We start from the raw sequence: 13,059 nt of genomic DNA, 5'->3' as shown, positions 1-13,059 counted from the left end.
CCGGACACAGCCAGTGATAGAAATGTTCAAGGGACAAGACATTGAGGACAAAGCCCTGAGACAGCGAGCAGCTCTGAGGGACTGAGCGAACACGGGGGTGAGTTTCAGTGCCAGACACGCATTAGTGCTGCTGAAGGAAGGCAGGGCACGGCTCAGTACGAAAAGCCTCCCAGAAGAAGCCATGTCATGGACCTGTGAAGACGTGCGTAGGAAACATTTGTACAACCGGGGAATCATAAGATGAATGGAAAATGTGAAGTGTAGTTTTTTTTGTTTTCTTTATATTGTTGCATCTTAGCTGATCACAATTAGACAAAAGATTAATTGAGAAGGGATCGATAGAGGGATAGAGAAAAAGAAGGGGACAGAGAAAGCTACAGATTGTTTCATTCATATTGTCTCATATCCAGTGCTTTAAGAGACTGTATGTGCTATTTATCAATCAATCAATCAATCAATCAATCAATCACTCAATCATTTCCACAGAATACTGGCCATTCTTGTCGACAAATCATATTACTTTATAGGGAGACAAGTGCAGTGATGCAAAAGTTTAAAAAAAAAAGGACCAGAAAACTGAAAACACATGACCATAAAAGATTAAAGGTATTAAAGGTTAAAGGTAATAAAGGTGTATTAAAACCAACATTACGAATAATTATGAGAAATGCAACTATTGAAATGAGATCAAACTTAAAAGTAGATAACGACATTTTGAAATGAAAAACATGAACATAGAATATTCGCTTGACCATGGAAGGTAAACTGATATTAAGATCTAGACAAAACTGAGGTAAGGGACAAATATAGAATAAAATATACCGGTACATACAATTTTAAACAAAATAGACAAAATCTTGATACAAGAATAAACATTATGGTAAATAATTGAACACATTGTAGTGTTAAATATGCTTATTCAATCAGTGTAACAATGAAACATGTAGGTCTATTTTGAGCAAGTTTCTATGTCCTTTTTATCATCTATTATCGGAAATGTATTTCCACAGAGCTTATACAATGGGATCCAAGTTCCATCTATAGGATTTAAGGTCTTTGCGAATCATCTGCACAACCAAAAGATTAATTACATGGTGAAAGAAGACGATGCATTTCCCTCGTCTGCTAATTATATGATCCATTACTGGACTCAAATGAGCAGGCTACATGACAATCCTATTCAGTGTCATTCTTTGCAAATGGACTAATTACACCATAGCTTCTTCACTCTTCTCTGCTCACGGAGGTCTTGACAAGCACATTACAAAGTTTCTGAAGGTAGTTTTCTTATAACTGCTGCAGTGTAGCTCTAATTGATTGGCAGGATGAATGATGGCAATCTGCACGAGATACTTTATCTTCACTTTGTATGTTGCTGCAGATATTGAATGTACCTCAGTGGTCAATAGCTAAGGATTACCTACTTTAGCCTCTGCCCCCAGATTAGCTATAGCGCATTCATCCAGTCCATGCTCTCTACTGTATTTAAAAAAACCAAATCCTGTCTATAACAATTATAAGACATTTTAGCAAATGGATATGGTATAATAATTTAGGTGTACATCCCTCGGATCGGCCATGTGGTGTGTAGTGGTTGGTGCTCTCACCTCACACTGAGAATACTGGTTGTTTGAGTCTACCAGGAGGCTTATCAGTGCAATGCTTGAATGTTCAAAGAGTGTGTGCATGAATCTCAATGTGTGCTATTGTCTGTTTCCCGGTGTTTGTCCTGGTTGAACTCTGCAAGACTTGACCCCATTTTGGTTGAGTGAAACTTCATAACACAAAATCATTTCAAGGTATTGGTTTACTTTTTTATATATACTTTCAACTAAAATATATGTCATTGGAAGGCCATCTGCCATACTCATATATGTTATTAGGCTTTGCGGTGAATCTATTCACTTCAATCAAACCTGATGGAGATTACTCAGTGCTGACAGAGGAATTCAGCGTTCAGACAGCCTCCATCCTCTTTCTCTAATGCATTTCTTTCTTTCATATGACTTGTTTGTGAGCTGGTAGAGTAGGCTGTCTTCCTAAAGGTAGGTAGGTTAATCCCTGATCCATCCCTGTCCAAAACACTGAAGCCCAGATTGCTCCTAATGAAGGTCTAAGGTGTGTGTTTGTGTGTGTGTGTGTGTGTGTGTGTGTGTGTGTGTGTGTGTGTGTGTGTGTGTGTGTGTGTGTGTGTGTGTGTGTGTGTGTGTGTGTGTGTGTGGCAGAGAGAGAGAGAGAGAGAGAGAGATGGTATAAAGTGTTTTCCGACTGCTGAAGCAGTAAATATGTGCTGTATAAGTGAGGTCCATTCATAAACCAAAACATATGTGGTTATTCAATACCTTGTAAAGGTCCCAAAATTATATACCGGTACACAAACAAAAATAAAAAAGCCAGAGAAGGTTTGAGAGTGATAAAAAAAGAAAAATCAAATGACAGTACATAAAGATTGGTGAAGAGGCAAAAAGTTCCACTATCCACTTTTCAGCCGGAAAAAAATAAAGACATTATTTTTGCAGGGAAAAGAAGCCGTGCTTGCTTGTGTTGTGATGCTCATTAGCATTTTCTTACCACAGCCAAAGAGCATCAAATTGGTCCAATAAGTCACAGCATGGGACTCCTAGTAAGACTGACAGCCCATCTCCAGAGAGGGAGACAAGACTACACAGCATTATTTACTCTTCCAATATCAGAAAGAAAGAAAAATGTGCTTGTGAGACCACCCAGTGAGGGTCTGAAGGTTGTCCAAAGCAGGACACTAGACGCAGAAAACATATGAATAATATAAACGTCAATATTCTCCCTCTGAATACCTTCCCCAGAGCCAGAACAAAACAAACCCAAGTGAGGAAAGAAGAGTAAAGTGTCTTGGAAAACCCATGTGAGGATCTCCAATAACAATTATGCTGTAGAAGTATTACAATCACTATCCTAACAACATTTACTGTAGATACAAACTGCAGACATGGTTGGATGTCTTTCCTTACAATTTTGGGAGGGATTAAAAGCCATAAGCCATTCAAGTCTACTGTTGTAAAATAAATTATTGAAATGTAAGTATAGCGAACACATAAAATAGCTCTTGTGAGGCAGAGAGGGCAGTGATAATGATTACAGCTGGACGAGTCTTTAAACCTGATTTCCATCGGTGTACATGAGATAAAAGATTGCAATTTCATCACTGTGTGAATCTGAAATCTAAGAGGATAAGGAAGATTGTATAACAGTAATAATGCATTCAAATATGTTAATTAGGTTTGGGGGGAAAAAAACAACTCCCAACACCAGTCCCCCTTTTAGATTTCACTGGATTTCTTGCATATTGAAACCATCTGAAGTCACAAAATGCAACTGAGCAGTTTTAATTAGGCGTATAGACCGACACTCAGCTGGAGCCACAAACATACTGGCAGATCTCTCCGTCTCCCCCTCTGTGACCACTTCTACTGCTACTAATACTAATGAAGTGATGCTTCAATTACTTCGATGCTCATTCTTTTTGCTCAGCTGCAAACATGGAACTCAACCTTCAAGCGGCCTCTCAGCATGACTCTACGTCAAGTCAAATGCACTTCATTGGCACAAATGTCGATTTTACAGCAGGGTCTGGAAATCAGCTGTGTTCTCCTGTCATTTATTGTCTCGAATGGCACGGATGACAGATTTGGGATAGATTACTGCCCCAACTGGAGTGCATATTGTAAAACACATAACAGCATGACCTTTAATCTGAAGGATCATTTAGTGGCCCTAGAGTTAGCAATAGGAAAAAGAAGAGCTTGCACTGTAATCTGATTGGACCTCTAATATTATAATCAATCATTGTGATGAAGCAATTAAATCTGAATGTAACTTGAACAGAAAGTGTTCTCAACTTTACACCACTTAGTGGATATTTTTTGTATTTTAATCTTAAATCCAAATTCAAGAGTATCAATTGAATTATTTTATCAAAACAAGAACTTCACAATTACTGTACTTTAGACTGTTACATTATTCTGTTACATTGGTCAAATAGAGTTAAAACTCAATGTTAAATGTAAAATGACTTGTGATTAATTGCAATTATTTCGCAAAATGTATGTAATTACATGTAATTTTTATTTTACAGCCATAATAAAAGTCAGTTTCTCCACAACTGCAAATAAAAACATAAGTCATACGTTGAATTCTGCTTTGTTAACAATAACTCCTGTATGGGTGAGAAGTCCAGCAATGCCCAACAGAAACATATTCCACAGCTATGGCAGGCAATTCCTCAATGCAACCGTGAGTCATGTGGAAACCTTCACATATGGCCTCCTGTTGATGAGGTTTTGATGCTGCTGAAGTCTTGGAGGACAAAGAGATTATTTTGTATATGAGTGCAGAGCTCTATTTCTCTGGTTTTTGAGCTTCCAAAATATCATAAACTGTCAATGCATATGAGAATTATACATTCTGTCAATGTCGACAGGCTCAGAAAGATGTTGTTTTTGAGTTTGCTTTGCAGGACACAGTTAAAAAAAATGAATGGATAGGAAGGGATGATGAACACAGAATATTGGAGGAGCAGTGAGAACTGGAAAAAAGAATGTGATGAAAGTGTGGAATAAGGAGAGAAAGAATCAAAGGTCAGTATCTTCGAGGAGAAGCTGAGCAGCAGGTTGAGACAGGGGCAGCCTTCTGAGACTAAATGTGTTCTCCAGCCCTGGCACCCTCACTGCCCGCCATGTCAGCCAACACAATGATTGCTTGGTCAACCATAACACTCTTCATCTCAACACACACACACACACACACACGTGGAGAAAGACTTCACTGCTCCTCTGACTTACGCGTTATCTCCAGCTTGCACCATGATGAGAACGAGTGTAGACTTTTGCTCAGACCCAAGGGAAATTGTGTTTCTGTCCAACTTTTCCACCTCTTTTAATCCACCCTTTTCTCCCACTTTCCCCCATGTTGAATAAATCCACAGCGAGTGGATGACATCACTTGAAATCAGGGTCTGCTCTGATTCATACTGGTTGATTAATCCTTCTGTCTTCGTCTTTTTCACTCCCATCCGTCTCTAATTATCAATCACCACTTCCTGAGCTGATTGGCTGAACCTTGCCGACAGAGCTGGAAGCCACGATCACATAAACTGAGACCAACAGTGACATCACCATATTAGTATCCTCAACTGGTCATTGCACTCTAGAGTTGTATTTCAGGTGGAGAAAATCTACAGGAATATCTCTCATCTGGGATGCAGCTGAATCCAGTGCCATCCGGATGAAAAATGTAGATATTGTACAGCATTAATCTTGACAGAAAGACAAAAAAGACCAGGGGGGAAATATCTACCTGCACGTTTAAATATTCACATTGTCACTAATCAAATATTTGACTCATGTTTATGTAAAGAACTGGAAAAGTTAGTAAACTAGACAAAAACTAAATGTTGCTTGAGAAAATTGTAATCTTATTCTGTACTTCTTGCGTGATTCATCCAATTCAATTAACTTATTGATAATTGGGATTCCGAGAGATCGTCTCTTTAAGCCACAGTTGAAGACGAGTTGCTGCATCAGTTTATGCCCGTGCTTTAAGTGAGTGCAAGGTGGGGCTTCAAGTCTTTACGCTTTTGCAAAATGAGAGCATTTTCTGAAAAGACCCTTTGAAGTTTGGCCTATATTTATCACCACCGACTGTCATCCAGAGAGACTCCACTTTGTGTATCTTTTTAAAGTAAAACATGGTCACTACTTGTCTTTTAAAAGATCAAGCAAATAAAAAAAATATAAAACCACTGAAGCAATGCTTATAGCGCGCAAAATGTTTGCATGCGATGCCGTTTGTGTGACGTGAGCCCTGAGCACTCGCTTCCTTTTTGAGGTGAGATTATGCAGCCTGTATCCCCATATGGGTCTGGCCTGCCCCAGAAAAACACAGTGAAAAGGCCAACACATATCAGCAGTTTGGTAAACAAGCTCCTAATTGCACTCATTGATTACACACACCTGGCTCAGTCACCCGTGAGATAACTGTGCCTGAGAGCCCAGCCGACGCACTGTCAATCCAAACCCTTTCATGCCATCCGTGGCTGCCGGTACCAGGCAGCACTTTAATGTCAGGGGGAGACGGGCGAGATTGAGACGTTTACCCAAATATGTCGACGATCACAGGAGCATTTATTCTCTGAAGTTAACCAAGTGGGAACGTCAACAGTTACCGTATCAACGACATAACCTCCGGTTCTACATCTCGGTTGAAATAAAACAAACACGCAACACTTTTTTTTTTCTCCTCGCCATTTAAGCAGAACAAATGTCAGACACTTTAACAGAGCACAATTTCCTGGGGGACCACTTGTCCATTTTGTGTGATATTTCCTCTTTTTTTTCCCCTCTATCTTTCTGAGATTAACGACGCTGCAGTCCAGAACATCTATGATAAAGTCTAAAATGAATAGGATTTGGGGGAATAATGAGTGAGGTTATTGTCGCTATTGTACAGACTATAGCGAGTAAATAGCATAAATACCACTTTGTCTTGATATCACTTCTCTTCTGTGGATCATTTGGTTCGGTTTTAATGAATTGTGCCTCAATCTTACAACCTGACACACCAGCATGTAAACAAATCTATTAAAGAATGTCAATGCGACATGCAACTCTGGACATCTCTCTTTAAAATAAGTATTTGTGGGTCCAGAGGTACGAAGTAAAGCAGTATGAATACTTTATTATAATTTAATGGATTTCTTAGGTTTCTTTACTATATCTGTTCTCTTTCTACTTCAAGGGACGACATCTTAACGTTAGGAAGTAACAACACGGAGACACAAAGGCGTTGAGTCCAAGGAATTTATGGATTGAACAGCAGAGACAAACAGGTCATCTGAGGCAACTCCAGTAAGTTAATTTGTCAACTGAAAATGTTCCACATGAATCAAATGTAAAAAATGCAATTGCCTTGCATATTATATTGTAATCATCATACTCACTGCTGCATCCATCTGTTTTCTTTATTGATGATCTTTACATCTATTCTAGTTAGTCGAATGGAGATGTTTTTGGTGGCACCATTTATTTCCAAACATCCATTTGAAATAAGTTATTTATTTTTCTTCCAAACTGAACTATGTTAACCTGACACATCAAGCAAAAAAATTACAAATATCTACACTGAGCATTTAAGTGATGCAAACATAAAGTCTGACTCAAAAAAAATCTAATTTCATTCATGCAGCTTCTCTACTGCTTTATCCAACCCTGGGTCATGGCATGCTGGAGCTGATCCCAGCTGACTCGGGGCACAAGGCACTTCTGTATATCCCAGAAAGCTCAAACAAAAAAAGTCACAAACAGACACACACATTATAGAGACACCTAGTTGCTGTGAACATGATTTTCTGTTATCTAGGAGAAAAGAGAGTGCCTTGAGGAAACATAAGACATGCAATCTCCATGTAGAAAGGTCCACTGAGCCTGGACTCAAACCAAAGATATTATGCAATTTACCATCCTGTAAGAAAAACAACACATGCCTGGCTGGCCAGCATTTTAAAATGAGCTCATGATCACAAAATATGTTTCATCAATATTTTTTTTTTCCAATCTACCACCAGTCAGGAGTGGGAGAAAGGAATGAATGAATGTAGTTCATGAACTACATGCCTATGGATGCCTCTCTCCCTGGGGCCCCCACACTGATATTCAGCCAAGGTAAGTTATTACCATATGCATATTTAGACATTCATGTAGATAGCGGCTGGATCAAGTTATCATCTTTTCTATCCATGCTCAGTAGTCTAATATTCCAGGGAACACAGACGCATGCAGCACTATAATAAATTGTATAGTTGCGAGCATGTCATATATCTTAAGGCCAAGTCATGTTTACTTGTTGGCTAGTAAATGTATTTGCATTCATATGTGTGTGTGTGTGTGTGTGTGTGTGTGTGTGTGTGTGTGTGTGTGTGTGTGTGTGTGTGTGTGTGTGTGTGTGTGTGTGTGTGTGTGTGTGTGTGTGTGTGTGTGTGTGTGTGTGTGTGTGTGTGTGTACACCGTTCTGCTCAGAACAGGTCCCGCTACCCAGAAGCTGCAGTGATGTCAAGTGTGACACTGGAGTGAAGAATTTCCTTTATGAAACAAGTCGTCGTTACATTCGGATTGATGAGATTGCCTCTGGGAACGGCACAACTTTTTTCTCAGACGTTGGCAGAGCAAATGTCACCACATTCCGAATCCCCTCTTCCTTTCAGATGAGAGATGCAGTGCTGATGCTTTCAATTTTGTCCAGTTGCAGGGCGTTGGGTTGAGCCCTGTAATATTTTTACGGCAAGATCCCGACTTTATTTTTAAACATTTTTTTTTATATATGTGGGTTCTTTTTGCAATATGGTGATGATTTATTGTCTCACACTCCATACAGTTTTTCCCCACTCACCCTCAGGTTGAATATAAAAGGCATTGCAATTGTGGTACCTCCGAAAACATTCTTGCAATTAAAACGTTATCCCCTTGTGCTGGTAAAACAAGCCGCATAATCTTAAGGTCTTATGGAAAGGCTTTTTTTTTTTTTTTTTTTTTAAGAAATGAGGAAAAACTATAATCGCAGAGTCGTAGCATAATATAATTGCTTGCTCTCTTGGTGTATGCCAGCGGCAGATAGCAATATACACATAATTACTGGTGTGAATAGGAGTGGCATATTGTGATCAATATTGCTACTTTCGATGTAATGTGTGTGTTTTATAAATAGCTTAATTCCACTGGGAATGATCTGGTCCTCCCTCCTCTAATAGAAAGCGCTTAAGAGCATGTAGTCAAGGCACTTGCAGCCCTCTCTTCTCATCCATCCTAAGTGACCTCACCCTCACCTTGTTATTCCGATTCCATCCTGTGCATATATTTGACTTACTTCTAATTCTCTGCCATTTTCTCTCCTCCAACATGTTGATCCTGCAACCAGATAAACTGAAGACAGTTATTTCGCTGCAAACTATAGTATTTCCTCCATTTTCGCTGATTGTCCATACATTTGAGTCCCATCTGCACTGTTAGGCAGCTTCATCACTGCATAATGCACTACTCACACAGCCTCCTCCTCCTCTCCGCAATCTCATTATGAAAGCTAAATTAGCCATGGCACATACCTTCAGAGCATGCATCGGCCATCGGTCTCGCCTCACAACTACTCGATCATGTAATTGAATATTAAGTCTACCGGGACCCTTTATAACAGACTGACCTGCTGCATCGCACACACAGTTGAATCCGTGCAGACGCATGCAGATGTATCTCAGTCGGCTGCATGATACTCTTGTCCAAGGTGCCTTCTCGTCAGTTTAGTGTCTTGACTGGCGATACAGGGGTTTTCAATCATGCAGAATCACCCCTCAAAAAGGTCAGTACTCATTTGCATTGGTGTTTTTGATGTAATGATAGACAAAACAAATTGGTCTATAATAGGAGCCTGAAAACTATCATTAAGTCAACAAATCCAACTGTGTTGGCTGATGAAGGTCCGTTTATAATCAAACACCTACCGCAAAACGTACCTTTATAATTCCCATACTGAGGAGGTAATTACATGTGTATTCATAGACAGCAGGGCTAAAACACCAATGTCCAGAGATATATTTTCAGTGGTGTCTAATTAGCCTCACAACATTCCTGCAAACTGCACTTTGGCATTTAATAACAACAGGGTTGTGACTCAGTGTTGCTATTACAATCTTGTCTTGATTTAGTTTTTAACAGAAGATGTTTACCGATGGTATAAGATAGATGGGAAACCTGCGACCACATGCAGTCCTGCTCCTCTTGTTTATTGAGTGACAATTTCAAATGGTGAATTACTGTTTTTCAAGGTGATTGGAAGGAAAAAAAAAAAGTCTTATCACATTAGGAGTTTGCAATGTGACCACTATAAAGTTAAATGTATTTTGAGAGAAAAATGATAGATTACATGCATGTTCATAATTAAATATAACATATAGCCAAATAGTTCATTCTTCTTATTAATTTAGTATCTAGACATGTCAATAATCTTCATCTGGCCATAATTTGGCCTGATGGTAATATCAATTACACTTTTGATCACAATGATCAAAGTCCCCCTTTCCTGTTAGATCCTGATTCACATAAAAACAATTGTAATGTAAAGTATTATACAGTGCGCTTCTGACAGTACATACGTAACATTTAATAGAAAATGAAAGGTTTGACCCTCCATGTGAAGAGACATTCGTATGGACAGAAAATGAAGTTTGATTGCTGTTACGTTGACTCAACTATAAAACCCCCAGGTATAAAATTCCCAGGAGAATATGGTCTGAGAGTTGTGACACTCTGGAGGCCACCATTGTTTTTATTGTCCATCACTTCGCACATGTGCAAAAGGACTATTTACACTGACTGTCCCCATGGAAGCAGTGGAAAGCATAATGCTCTGAAATTGCTGCTACTCCACATGCAAACCACAGTCAGAGCATTTTCAAAAAGTTTTGTGCAAAAGGACCGCCAAAACACAACAAAGGTTTTCAGGTTTCACTTAAATAGATGTCGTCTAGGCATTGCAGAAGCATGTTTCCTACTTCCCAGAACCCAGCAGAGAAACATCAATCTGTCAGCTTGCTTCAAGAAACAGCTCAGGGTTCACATAGAATTAAATTGTTGGGGTCAGCAATAAGCTAAGCGTCTTCACTCTATGTTGCCATCACTCAGGCTAAGTGTAAAAGAAGTAATGTAAAAGAAGGTGGTGGAATATATTAGAGAGAATATTATGACTTGAATTCACCTTTACTGAGAAAAGTCAAAATTGTAAAGATGAACTGAAGTTTTAGGAACAATTGAAAAATTTTTTTTTTTGCTTCCTCAAATTCAAAATATAGTTAATAAATCCACCATTATAGATGCATCACTGCATAGCTTGCTACTTAACTAAATGCAAACTACAATACATTTCAGTAAAGTGGTTTAAAAACACATCCTAAACTATTCAATATTCAACATTCGGTTCAAGATGAGCCTTCAAACGTGACGTATCCAATGAGAACAATGTGAAATCAAGCCATCATGTAATGTTTGGACTAACCATAAAATACTCAACAACTACATAGTGCAGAGTTAAGCTGATTTCAGTAAGACTTACCGCCCATCAGTACATTTTGTCTGTCTACTGTATGTATGTTGAGGTGTATCTGCCAAACTCTCAACTAAAATAGAAAACCATTAATTTCATCCCACATCTGAATGGATACTGAAAAAAAAGGAAACTGAAATGTCAAGCTCTTTGCTGAATCTGCTCAGGTAATGGTGTTTCCATGTGCAGTGGTATTGGCAGTTTGTAGGCTGATTTGCCATCCTCGAATGGCCATGCATAGGAAATGTCAAACAATAACATCCACATACACAACTGCACCTTCACAGGCTGTAATGACAAAGAGTCAGACATCAGCCCGATGAGTGATCGCACACATAAAACTCCTATAACACAGAGGTCTTCTAAAATCAGATGGGCATGCTTTACATATTCCTGAGTGTTGACTTTGATTTCACATCAAACAGACATTTCAAGAGTCTTTGCTGCAAACATTGTCCCCTGTTGATGAGTTAGCAAATTTTGTAATATTGCTCACGCTTAATCCAGCAAATTCCTGAAAGCCTCACTAATGCTGCATGCTGCCGCCTATATCCAAACTCGGGAATTACAGTCTGTGCAGCCAGCTGTAGTGTAATTAATTTCTCATTAGTGTAGATAATAATGTCGATCCCACCATCTTGCTTTCCCCATCTCTTCTTCAGTCTCTCTCTCTTTTCATATACTGTATATTTCAACTACCTCTCCCCCTCCCTCTTCCCCTCCATTGCCCTGCTTGAGGGATGTACTCACACCCATGAAAAAAAACAAACAATAATTAGCTTCCTGTTGACATGGAGAGTGGTAGACCCATCTCCTACAAATTACCCCTCACTGAGGAATGGGCAACTGAGGCTTTCACTTAAAGGTGTTCTTAATGAAGAGCCTATTTTGGAGCTAATCGACACACACACACACACACACACACACACACACACACACACACACACACACACACACACACACACACACACACACACACACACACACACACACACACACACACACACACACACACACACACACACACACACACACACACACACACACACACACACGACTGTGAAGCAAAACCACCGTTGAACAAGGGATTATATGCCAGTAGTCAAATAGCTCAGAGTGTATGTTCCCAATATACCGAATATACTCAGACCCCATTTATACGACGACGGCCATCGTCAGGTGTTGTCCAAAAGTTGTGTTTTTGGGCGCTCCAAGCAACATTGTCATATAAACGGACCAAGTAACAGAAAGGCATAGTACTGACATTATTATACAATTTAAATTCAAAGAGCATGCAAATTAAAAAATGATAAGTCACAAACAGCATCTGGCATCAGACAAATAATGTCTCTATCTTGGGCGAGGTCTGTAATATTTTAAATTAGTTGTGTGATGATTAAGGTTTTTTTACTTCCGAAAGAATAAAAATGCTTTATGTGAGGAAATAGCTCTTTTTTTTTTTTTTTTGCACAAGCTTGTTAAATTTAATTTCAAAACACTCTGGGATATACATAGCTGTGACACTCTGACATTTAGAGCACAGGAGCATGAATTTCTGTTCATCTTGTGTTTTTCTCTGTGCACATCATTCATCTCCTACATATTTTATCTCTTCCTCTTCCCTCTCTCCACACTCCTTTCCCTTTCCCCCCCCTCCATCTTTACTGGTGTGAACCCATCTGTTCCCCTGCTCAAACTGCAGTAATATGTCAGATAAAAGTTAGACTTTGATTGCTCTTTCACTTGGAGCACAGCTCTGCTCCTCGCTCCTCACTTCTCATCTAACAGATTTTACCATTTCACCAGGCTCCACCACAGTCCGATTTCAAATCAGCTCAAAGCTTCTTCCCCCGACCCCCCGTTCATTATGCATCACTGAAAGTTGAGAACCTCTGGGTAACCTCTTGAATACCAAGTGGCATTACAATGAAGAAACTTATC

Source organism: Blennius ocellaris (assembly GCF_963422515.1).
Source record: "Blennius ocellaris genome assembly, chromosome: 14".
NCBI lineage: Eukaryota > Metazoa > Chordata > Actinopteri > Blenniiformes > Blenniidae > Blennius > Blennius ocellaris.
Note: the sequence above shows the minus strand (reverse complement) of the source record.